Below are 12,791 nucleotides of genomic sequence, written 5' to 3' on the forward strand. Positions count from 1 at the left end.
GCACTTGCACATTATCTTAAAGCAAGACACCAAGTGTCACCGAACTTCAATGCATGACTGAGCAGGTCTTGCACAATGAGAGTAGTCATTATAACGGTTCTGCTGTTATGCTTGTGTTCACCCTGTCAGGATCCAGAGGACAAGAAAAGGTCAGGACTGAGTTCAAACAAAAACCTCAAATGTCAATAAGTTAGCTTTAACATCTTGCTCTGAGACTGATCAAGTAGATATATAGTTTATTTATTTAACAAATGTCTTTAGTTGAAGTTGAAGTTTTATTTTTGTAACTGTTACCCTACAAAAATGCTTTAGAAATCACATTATTGGGTCGGAAAGCTGCTTTACTGTTCTGCTGTTTGCATTAATAAAATATTCCATCGCTGGTGCCCAGAGTTTTTCTGGGAAACGACCGTGGCTCATAAGGAACAACGCTGTGTTCTATCTTTTCATGGATATGGAAATTAAAATATATATTTCACATCAATATCCACAATCCCTCATCAGTTGAATATTGTGTAAAAACATTTTTGTTGCACATTACACCCACTGTCTTCTTTTGCCCGCTCAGTGGACTGGATTTAAAGAGGTGTTATTGGATGGCTCACTTGGGCAGCTGCTGGCCTGACTAGGGAAGGCTGAAAGTTGTCCTTGGATGTATTTCTCATATTGGATTTTAAACCAAACTCATAAACCGCCGGATTGGGCAGTAATAACTGACTTCCTTCTTGTATGATCCGGGGTCAGGCTCATATCCGGACTCCCTGTTCCCCAGAGCAGACGCTGCAGAGACCAAGGCTTGCACTCTTCAGGGAAAATATATTCTGCTCAGTTATTTGCCCAAAGTGCCTGTTCTGCTCAGAGTTCTGATTGGATCTAAAACTTATCAGTTGAGGAAGCTGTTTGTGAGCTAACTCTCAGGAGGGGCTCATGGTTGCGGTGGACAGCGTTTGACAAGAAGCAGTTTCATTTACTCCAATGAGGAATGAATCACTTCTCCAAAAAAATTGGATCAGTTTCAGTTTCTTTGACTTAACCTCAACTAGTCTTTATGAAGTAGAATACTTCTTGGGTATTAAAACGTAGTAGAATACTTCTTAGGTGTTAAAACGATTGCCAAATTTATTTTAACATCTTAATGACCAAAATGTAAAATATACTGTAAATGTGTTATTTTTCCGTAGCTTTGCTTGCATTGCTTTTTGTCTCAACGCTATGGTGAGCTTATATTGGGAGCGAAGTGAGTTAATGTTATGAGTCATAATCAACAGACCCTGGACACGCTGTGAAACCTCCACAAAGTCACACACACCACACACTAGCACCGTCTTCTCCTACAGTCAAACATGATCTTTTTCTTTTTTATTTGCCAAAAAGTGCCACTTCATATTCACACATTATCTTCCCACTCCCTCAGAGAAGCAAACAAACAGTAGGGTGACCATGACGGACTATAATTAAATTGTCATAGCAACGTGATGTAGAAGATTGGAGCATTTGGCATTTGGAGAAGTGGTGGAAGCTTGCTTGTGATTTTTCACATCTCTTCCCCACAGTTCAGGGAACTCGAGCTTTATTTTAGATAGATTTTTGGCTGCATTTTCAGTGTTGTGCATTTCCCCTATCAGTGATCTAGTTTAGCCTGTAGAAAGTGACTGAAGAGGTGGAGGAGAAGTGCTTGCTGATGTGTTATCTTGCTGATGCCGCACCAGGGTTTTGCCACGCTCACCACATCCGGGTCCTGCAGGTTTGAAACTAGATCCATGCTCAGCACCTTGATTCAATGCCTCTACTATGTAAATGTTAAGCCCAGACACTTGTGTAGCTCACAGTTAACTTGCAAAGTTCAAAAAAGCTGCACAAAAGTCAGGTAAATATAACTAACCCCATATGAAGGGTCACTGTGCCTGTACCCAAATTACTTCTGCTATTTGGGTTTTGCACCTTCTCTAGCCACAATGCTGAAGACACCCACATATCTGCAGACAGGCCTGCAACGAGCCTGCATTTCAATAAGCTGTTCCATCTTGGCCTTGTTAAACAGACTACTCTCTAAATAGATTGTGCTCTATATAGTTACCATTTCACTTGGCAACGTCTTAACTTTCATTTGAAGTGGTATAAATAAAGTAGATATTTAACAACTTATAGAAGGCTAATAAAGTTCTGAGCACTGCTCTGGAGGTGAAGTTGCCACAATGGATTCTTCATATATTCATGAAAATTACAGACAACTCTCTGCATCCTCATTCTTAATACTGTCTTCAGGCAGAAGCCTCTTCAGAACTACTGTAATAATGACTGCTACAGGAGATCCTTCCTGCTCAAAGACGTCAGCATTTATAACTCTCTGATGAACATTTTATAAGTTAAAAAACTATAATTTCTCTCTAGGATTAATACAGCACTTTAAACTGTAAATGAATCCTCCCACCTGAGCGCTGGGTCTCTGCAGCTCCTCTGGAGTTAGCATGTGCCTCATTACAGCTGTAGCTATGTTGAAATTAAGTCACACACAGGTGTACTCCTCTATTTATTTGACTTATACGAGTTCTGAGTATTCTTCTGGAGTTTTCGAAGCAATTTCACAGTAAAGGTGACTGAATAAGTTTTAGTGAGATAAAAAATTAGGAACCTTCTATCACTTTCTTGTCACAATTTTATATGACTTTGTTTCTCTCAAACAATCCCTTTAAGTTACATTAAAGTGTATACTTGCAGTGAGGTGTATGAATATGTTAAAGGGCACATTATGTCACTTCACCGACCAATCCGTTTTTTCTTCAAGTGACTTCAGTTTGCATGACGTTTGCTGCTGATGTATGTCCTAACATCTGGTTAAATACTGCAACCTTGTAAGATGAAAACTGTTAATTTGTAATTAGGAAGCAAAAGCACCTCATAATTTGACTCTGCCTGTGGTCTGAAATGTGTTGGATCAGCTCCCAGTCATTATTCCCCATTGGCAGCTTTTTCCTTTTTTTTCTTTGGCAGGCAAAGTGCAGCATGAGCAATGTAGGTAATCCACCAATTTCAAGTTTAGATTGTAAAATTTGCAGTGAATGATAAAATACAATTTCAAACTCTTCATCATTTGAATTAGGGCTGAATCAATTAATCAAACTAATCGTGATGAATCGATTATTGAAATAATTGTATGTGGACTAAAAACGGCTATTTTCTGAAAGAACAGCATCCTCAGAGCAGTAATTAACCTAAAACTGTACAAAAATGTTTACATTTATCTTTTAAGATGAAAAGAATCTTAGTGTGTAAATATGTTCAACTCAAAAATCTTCATAATTTTAGCTTCACCTGATTCAAATTCTGTAAAAAAAACAAGCTCATAGTAAGCACCTTTTACTATCCAATTATTAATCAGTTAATCCAAGAAATAGTCAAATATTATCTCTATGCTATATTAATGCTAAGTCAAGCAGAAATCTTATGTTGCTGCATTTTAGGCAATAAAATGTTTACTTTTTTTTCTTTAAAAAAATGGTATTATTATTAAATGAAAAATCAGCAGAATGTGTCAATTTTTTTCTCTCTGTAAAACATCAGAACAGTCAATGGAATAATCAATTACTAAAATAATCGTTATTTGTAGCCCTACTTGGAATTCTCCATGTGTTATTTTCTAAAAAGTACTAGTGTTTTTTTTTTTTAATAGAAAGTGCATCAGCATTCTGAAACGGTGTTGCTGGAAGGAAACAACAGTGAGAATTTAAAGCTTGCCACTGCAGTGGTGGCGGTGTTCATACCTGGACTCGGCCCCACACTTCTAACTACAGATCTGTGGCTAGATGACAGACACTGTCCCTTTTCCCCCCATGCAGGTCCACAGAGACCTGGCCTCCCTGTTCAGCACCCCGCTCAGTTCTGCTCAGCTCTGTTGGCACGCTGCTCTGTGGATGCTCAGGCTGTGAGCAGAGTGTTGCCTGAGAGCGTGACTGGCATGCTAGCTACTAGCGGCCCTGGCTACATAAAGCCATATTGATGTGCTTCCAAGACGCTGCCAAAGCTAGCAGATGACGCTAATGCTGCCAAAGCAGTAGGTGGGGACAGATGCTACCTGTCCTCGCCTGCTCCCTACAGCCAGATTGTTCCCGCTAACAAACCAATAAACTTAATAGACCAACATATCAGTTTTACAGCAACATTTATGCTGCAATTAGGGAAGCGATTTATTATTAACATAAAACTCAGTGATGGCAGCCAGGTTAGCACTGGGGTCTCACTGAATGGACAGAGGTTAAGGTTTCTCTTCTTGCCCTTTTTTCCCCCTATTTTTTTCTTTTAGTTATTGGTACCATCAACTTTCCCCTTACTAGCTAAGCTAATTTGCTTTCCTAGAAGAGTTCATGTCAGATTCCCTAAACTCTCTACATGTGAGTATCTTTATTTACATGAGAAGCATTACTTCCTACTTTAGTTTATGAAGCAGAAGGGTAACATTTAAAATGTAGGAACGTAAGAACAAACCACACTGGCCGCTTTATGAGGTACAAATGACTTAGTACTGGGTTGGACCCCTTTTTGCCTTCAGTGCTGTCCTGATTCTTGGTGACATTGATTCAACAAGAAGTCTGAAGCCTTCCTTAAAGGTTTTAACCCATGCTAACATGATAGCATATTACAGTTGCTGCAAAGCTGTTACCTAGAACGAGAAGTCATTGTTCTTCCACAGCATAAAGGACCTCAGTTATTATTGAAGTACTGGACTACTCATTGTCTTCTTCAAGGAACTAGTTTGAGATAATATGAGCTGAGTGACATGCGGCTTAACTCTGCTAGGAGAAGCCAACAGAAGAAAGGTACACTGTGGCCATGAAGGGATGTGGCATTAGACAGGTAGACACAGAGCTGTTAGTAATAGGATGCCAGGAAGATATCTCCCACACGTTAAATCACTGATACCAGCTGTTGATACAAGGTAGGATGAGTCCATACTTGCATGTTTGCTAATGAACATTTATGACATTGAGTCTCCATGAATCAGGTAAAGGTTCTCTAATCTTTTATTATCTCATTTTGGTGAGCTTCTTTGGAGAGTTTCTTGTTCTTAGCTGAGAGAAGCAGCACCAGGTGTGGTTTTCTGCTGTTACAGTCCATCTGCTTTACAGTCCACCATGTAGATGATGTTCTAACTGCCTTGGTTGTAACAAATCCCCATGTATGCAGAATCCCAGTAGCTCTGCAGTTTCTGAAATTCTAACAACCAGAGCACATTAAAAGTTCCTTGAATCCTTTTTGTTCTCCAATCTGATGATCAGTTTCAAGTCATTTTTAGCATAATTAGATGACTAAATTCATTGTTACCATGTGATTGGCTTAGTTGCAATTTGTATTAAGAAGCAGTTGAACAGGTGTATTAAATAAAGTGGGCATTGACAAAATATTTCTTTTTGGTGCGGAAGTTGGAGCTGTATAATTATAAAAAGAACATTTTTGTCTCTGCATCTTTTACTGTCAAACTGCTGTGTCTCAGCTTCCTCAAGCAGCACTGTCATGTCGTTTTACTCTTTCTTTCACCCTCCCCTTATTTAGCAAAGTTTTTCCCTTTATTAAGTATGGTAAAACTTCTATGTAGTACGTGTTTTAAAAAGTGTTTTAAAACATGATGACATTTTGCAAATGTCACTGCTCTGTGACCCAACCATTGTTGGTTCTAAAGTCAGATTTTTCTGCCAGTTTTGTGTTGAGTTCATGGTGGGCTCACACCAAGTCTGGGGGCCCTTTGGAGAACTTGCCGATGCCATGGCAGCAAGAAGGGTGTTGATTGGTCATTAGACTCCTGAGACAGCCCCCGCTCCTCACACGTTGTTCATCTCTAAACTCCTCTGCCTCTCTCTTCTGTCTCAGCCACATGAATTTGTGAGTCTTGAGTGTTAAACACAAGGCTTGATATCATCTACTGTTATTTTTAATCAGTTTCCTTTGAACAGAATTGAGGAAGTGTCTTCACTTTCCTTCTTTGGCGTGGTAATGAGAAGACTTTCAGAAACCCCCTAACGAGAGCAGGGTTGCAGTCAATCAATAAAGTAGTCTAAAGTTTTAGTTTGAGATATTTTTTAGTCTGCTGTTGAAGTCAGAGGACATTTTTGCCTAAAGGCTTTTGAGTTGTGCATCTTGCTTTTGTGAATTTGTCTAAATGGCATAAACATGATGTATTGTGCAAACGTAATAATTTTTTAAGATTCTACCTTTGCCAAAGAACTCTTAATGAGTAAGAGATGACTTCCTATTTGCTGGGGTGTAAAATGTGTTGCTTTTAGCAACTATTTAAATTGAGAAAGAAAAGAGAACATTCTATTTTAGTGAAAGAAACATGAGTTATTCTTTATAACTCAGGAAATCAGGAAACAGCAGGGGTGGCAAAGTCCTTCCTGCAACTTTTACATTTGTCTCTTCTTCAGTTTGTCACCAGGCCTCTGAAGAGCTGAAAGGGAAGAAATGCATGAAAAGTTTGCAAGTTAGTTGCTCTAGTTGAGTGGACTTGGCCTCCACTGGGCTACAGGAAAACAACTACTCACCTAAACTTCCTATATCTGCACTTGTTTAGACAAGGGTAGACAAGGACCAGAATCTCCATAACAATCATTACATGCATTGCTAAGTCACTGTTTTGGAGTCAAAACAGGAAAAAGCCTGCATTGTTCTGTGTCACAAACAAACGTAAGCTTGACGAACGATACTGACACTTTACCTGTAACCATGTGCTTTAGTCAGAAGAGACCAACATCAAGCTTTCCAACATCTAACAGTCCAGCTCGGTGCAGCAAAAAAGAAAAGGTAAAAATGTGGAAAAACACCTCATGCTGACTTTAAGTAGGGCAGAAGATCTGTGATGCTGTGGGTCTCTTTGTCTTCCAAAGACCCTGGGAACCTTATCATGATCCACAGCATCAGCAGCTGTGTTTCCATTCGCCTTATAATTTTACAAATTGGAATTATGAAAAAAGATTTGCTTAATGGAAACAAGCAGATTTAGAAAAAAGTAATGTTTTTCCATTAAAAAGGTGTTTGCGTTAGGATGATTTTCGGCTGTATTGAAATTAGTGTACTCTGCAAAACTACAGTGGAGATACTTTTTTTGCAACACACAAGTTATGTGATCAACAACCGGCTGTTACTACTGGCAGAAGAGATGAAGAAGGCGACAGGAGGATGATAGGGCGGCATGTTTTTTAATGACTTGTTGCGTGAACACGCTTATTCATGTGTGATTTTAATTGCTTTTCTTTTTTAAATGAAACACCCCTAATTGCAGAACTAGGGCAAAGTTTTGCGCACACTTGTATGGAAACGCAGCTATTGATTGGAACTTTCTGCTTTTTGGAAGTATTCTGGTGGCTTCTGGTGGAAAACTGATCTTGGTATATAAATTCTAAGGCTTTTTGAAATACAGTGAACCCTCGCTATAACGCCGTTCACCTTTCACGGCCTCGCTGCTTCGCAGATTTTTTTGTGCAGTTTTTTTTTCACAGTGCATTGTGTTCTGCGTCCTGATTGGCTAACCGATCTCCGCGCTTCTTCTCTACCTGTGTGGCAATAATGTTACGGTATTTAAATATACGTAATACAGCTTGGCAAATTTTGGTAAAGGTTTTTACCCAGAAGAAAAAAAAGAGCGACAACAACTACCGATGACTATGTTCTTATCTCGAAAAAACACACCTGCACCACAGACTTCAGAAGAAAAGGACACTAGAGAGCGGAGTCAGGCTGCAGCGTCACAGTCAGAGGCACAGTGAAATACGCGAGTCACAATTTGGCCTACTGTACTTAGTATTGATGATTAAAATGATTATTTTACTGTAGTTATTTGTAAGAAAGTGTTATATTTGTTTAAAAAATGCTTGGGCCTGAAAACAGGTTTTGTTCTTTGGTTTCAATGTAGAGTATTTAATTACCGGTATGCTGTATAATAATTGTAAAAAATAAAGGTAACTACTTCACGGATTTTGCCTATCACGGGTTCTTTTCGGAATGCAACCCCCACGAAAAACGAGGGTTTACTGTATTTTTATGATGTTATACTGAAGACTAACTTCAGTAAGAGCTCTTGTTTTAAATCTTGATTGGAGTCCTCACTCCCTTATTCACTCCTGCTAGCCATAACATAGAAACATTACAATGGATTTCTCATATTTGCAGGTGTAATTTCTCTGAGAACAATCATTCATGTTTTGCTTGCATATTGGTATTAAGTTATTCAAACTAACCGCCTGTTCTGAAACTACTGGTGTCTTTTTTTTATGTTGCATCAGCCACATCTCTCGCTTCTTCCTTTGTGATCACACTGCTGGTTAAAGAGTGACAAGTTGCAAACCTTCTGTCTCACCTTCTGATGACTTGCAATGACAGAGAAAGAGACTTTTGACAACGAGGGTGTAGAGAGGAAGGAAATCATTCACTCTTGTGTGACTTTTGCAGACATATAGTATTTACAATATAAACATGGTGCCAAGTGTTGGACAGAGAATGAAGATGGGAGGCTAAAAAAAGAGGCAAATACTCTGCTGGTGGTAACATAAACTCAGAACCAAGGCTCAGAGGTTTGTTGGTAGAGCCTTCCCGCTCTCCGATGCAGCACTGAAACTCCAGGGGAACTGTATGTTTCAGCTGTGTGTGGATACAGGTAGATTCTGTGTTGTTTGTAGGGGTGTGTGTGTGTGACTGCATCTATAAGATTGAGACTCAGAAGCTGGGAGAACTGCAGGAGGCTCATCTGAATTCACTAATGCTGCCAGACTGGAGGGGGGTGTAGATGGTTAGGGAGGGAGGGGGGATCATGGAAAGACTTCTAGGCACTGACACCAGCAGGCTATTTTTAGACTTCCCCTTTTCATGGCAAAAAAGTGGGGAAAAGTAGGAACCTGATCAATAATTTAAAATGAAAAGATTTTGATGAATGCAGAAGAGTTTCATCACATTATCCCACTTGCAGTCTTGCAACAGTCTTCTTGGTGGCGTGTCTTTTTTTTTTGTTGTTTGTGTGTTTTCTCCATGTACTGTGCAATTTTATGGGCTGGCAGCTGGATTTATTTTCCTGTGATCACCGTTGAATTTTATTTCTAAAAATCTGTGGCAGTTTTATGCGCTTTTATGATGGACGTTTTTATGAGGCCACAAAAATGTCCATCTGCACGACTCTTCAAGAACAAAAAAAAAGTTATTGTTTTTAATTCATACGAGTCCTGTCAAAATGTGACAGATGATTTAGTGTATGCCGTATGCTTTGCACAGCAGATGGTGCAAATGTATACTGTTGTACTCCAACAACTGCGTAAAACCTGATTTTCTGAGTCAAAGCATAATAATTGGCAGGTACTTATGTGTGTAATACCAGTGTGGCCTAGTTTAGCCCACAAACGAACAGGATTAGCTCAGCCTTTGCTTTAATATAGCTTTGGTGATGATAATCTGTGCTAGTCTGTTAAATTGGATTTCAGGGGAGAAAAAAAAGATGTTGACTTTTATGATGTGTCATGATAGGATTTGACTGAGTATGGATTTCATTCATTTTTTCCCCATCTCAAATTGAGATTTAATGTTTAATAAAAAAGCACACCAAAAAAAGGAAGCAATAAGTTGGTGAGAATTCAGCCGACAGTTGCAGAAAAGTGATCGTGTTTCGTTTTGAATTAGTGAACTCAGGCATCATTGCAATACACAATATCAGCACACGATGAAAGCAGTTTATTGTAAAGCCCGGACCTCAAATTTTAAGTTAGAATTTGTCCAGTGAGGAGGAGGAAGTCAGGAGAGGTTTTATATAGGTACATTATCTTCGATACATAGCAAACTGGCACCATACTTGGAGATTTAGGTGTTCTGTGGTGATTCTGGGTTTATGTAATTTACATTTAAGTTGCACATGACCACTTGTGACAAAAATTACAGTTTAAAATGCAGAAATTAATTTATCTCTGTTGAATGAACTTCTCAAATAACAGTTTGAAATAAACCACACCAGTCGACACAATAGTATATCCGCGATACCTGAATGCAGACACATTAGAACACTGTTCAGAGAGGAAGGATTAGAACAGCTGCCTATTAACAGTCACTATTTTTTGTTTTTTTACAGAACACAGTTTTTACCCTAAAACATTTTGTGTTCTGTTTACAATAAATACTGTACAACTCAGGCAGAGCTTTAAACAAATTTTATACCGCAATAGTCACAATATTGGTCATTTTAGACATCATAAGTTACACAAGGAATAATGCATCAAATGTTTTACTCATTAGAACAGTCTTAGTTGTTTTTTGAGAACTGTAGCCAGACTTGAACAGAGCCATAACTCTATTCAACTATCATCTATTTCCTCAGCTCTCAGCTGTGATGACTTCACAGAAAAAGAGATAAGTGGTTCTATTTAAATTATTTTTAGCATTTTTAGCACCTCCCAAACATGCTAACTAGGTGATCAGTCAGTGAGGTAGTCTGAGGTAGTAATAACTTTTAGCCTGGTTTGATCTAGTCAATTTTATTTGTATAGCTCATTCTAAATTTATTTGAGATTTCAGAGTAATTAAACATATTAGCATTATCTAAATGTCCTACTTTTAGATTAAAAACCAACAGATTTTTTAAGTTGGTTTCCCTTTGGCTAGTACTATAACTAGGACTGATCTGGAATGTATGAAATTCAGTGTATTGTTTGGGTTGAATTGAAATAATGTAATTCTGTATTTACATTTAATGTATGTACTTTGTAAAGGTCCTTGAGATGACTGTTGTGGTGAGTTGGTGCTGTACACATAAATTAATCTAACTGTATTTGATTTAACTTATTTGTAAGAAAATAGCAGCTCTTTTTTTTTTTACATGCACTAAACCTTTTTAACTATGTTATAAACTTCATCACTCTAATTTTTAGATTGCATTTATTTGCACGGTGAGAAAAAAGCATGGCTTTGTTAAAGAATGAGTCCCAGTTACATTCTAGTAACATTCTAGTTACTTTCATTGGTCCGGTGTCAGTTTAATACTATGAAAGATGAATGACAAAAGATGAAAATGTGTTTCTCCCGCCTATTAAGAAAATCAGCCTCTTTACTGACATGATATGAGGACTGGTATCTGGACATGTAGACTACCCTTGTCCTTTAAACCTTAATTTTATGGTCAAGGCCAAATCCAAGCACAGCCAAGAGTACAAGCCGACTGTCTGCGCTGTCATTTCAGCTTTCATTCTTGATATTTACATGTCAACAGCGATGCCCTCAGGCTACGTCTCGCCACTCGAGGCTGTTCCTAGTTTGCCTAACATCAAACAATTACTGTAAAGACGAAGGCGTTTACACGCGTGTGGTACCCCTACTGGCCCCTAATTTGGGTTCTGGCCTACTTTTTTAGGACGGAAAAAAAATAGGTCAATCTTGATGCCTCCATAAGTGTCCAAACCTTTTACCGTTGCAGATCTTCTCAATCAGTCTTTGTTTGCAAATCTGCATAAAGACACATTTATAAATCCCTCTCCTTCCAGTAATCATTAATGTCTCAACTGGACAGCTTTTTTTTAAAAGTGAAATCTTTTGTTAGACATTTCTTTTTTGTATTAATTCTTTAAGAGAAATGTAGCTAAAGTGTTGACATTTAAGACTCCAGTCAGTCTGGCATCACTTAAGTTAAACTGTTGTTCGTGTTCATCTGTGGGAAATTAAAAGGTCTGAATTACTTTGCACTGTTCTTTGAACACCCACAAATGCACCAGTTTTGTGGGTGTTGGAGCTTCAAATTTTCATTGCAAATTTTAGTGTGAATTTTAGTGTGTACAAAGTTATTAAGACAGGTTTAGTTATTAACTGATGTTCTAGTATAAGGCAAAAATATCTAGTCATATTCCATAAATTACGGTTCTGATGAGGCTCGTTTATGATATATAAGAAAGATAGAAACTTTAATGTGTTTAAGTTAATTACATTGATTTTGATGTGTTAACATTTTTTATTCAATTCATCACTTTATTTATTTTTTTTTACATGCAGAAGTCCTGGGCTGGAGTCTTTTATATTGTATTCATTCATGGTCAAGAAAGTTAAAAAGTTCTAATCCCGTATTACAATTTAGTAAAATGCATGTGACTGTTTCATTATCTGATACATGAACTTTGATGAAGGCTATTTGCCTTCAACAAATCAGCTAACAGGATGAGTCATTCCTGCCTTCTACAATCTGGAGCAGTGCATTAAAAACATCCACCACATTTAATCTTTTATTTGGAATTGCCATTCCAATTGTGGTTTTTCTTAATCATCAAGTGTTCTTTTGTAAGTTTGACAAGTGTCTGATCAAGTCACAACCTGAAGCTCTCTGTTAGGAAGTAATTTGATCTCTCTTTGATCACTTTTGCAATTAGAAACACATCTGCTGTGTTTGTGGTTGAAGAAAAGATGACTCCAACCGCCTGTAAAAGTGGAAAGAACTCTCCAATGAGTGAAAAACTGTAGTCCTCAGCTATAATTAAAAATCACAAACAATTTTTATCTAAGATGAACTTATCAATTACCTTCGTCTTTTCCGAGTTAGCTTGGAGCTTTGTCATTGTTTCATGGTCCTCTGGCTTACAGAGGCAGGGCTCTATCAGCCGTTTTACTTTTACCGCCAGGTGGAAACACTTGAATATATTGCTTCTCATTTCCTTCATCCTTTAAGATATTCCAGATTAGATTTACACAACTTGAGTATTGTGTGGCCATTTTTAAAACTATTTTCTCTTGAAGGCAGAAGGTTCATCTTACATTTGTAGCTCACTTGTGTATTTTTATGTGTTCACAAT

The 12,791-nt window shown here is 38.0% G+C and overlaps 1 protein-coding gene across 2 annotated transcripts in view; it reads left to right on the plus strand.

Moving 5' to 3' along the window:
* dennd1b (DENN/MADD domain containing 1B) overlaps positions 1 to 12,791 on the plus strand; it is a 138,883-nt gene that overhangs the window by 2,802 nt on the left and 123,290 nt on the right. The window lies entirely within an intron of this gene.

This window comes from Xiphophorus hellerii, chromosome 9 (assembly GCF_003331165.1).
Source record: "Xiphophorus hellerii strain 12219 chromosome 9, Xiphophorus_hellerii-4.1, whole genome shotgun sequence".
Lineage (NCBI taxonomy): Eukaryota > Metazoa > Chordata > Actinopteri > Cyprinodontiformes > Poeciliidae > Xiphophorus > Xiphophorus hellerii.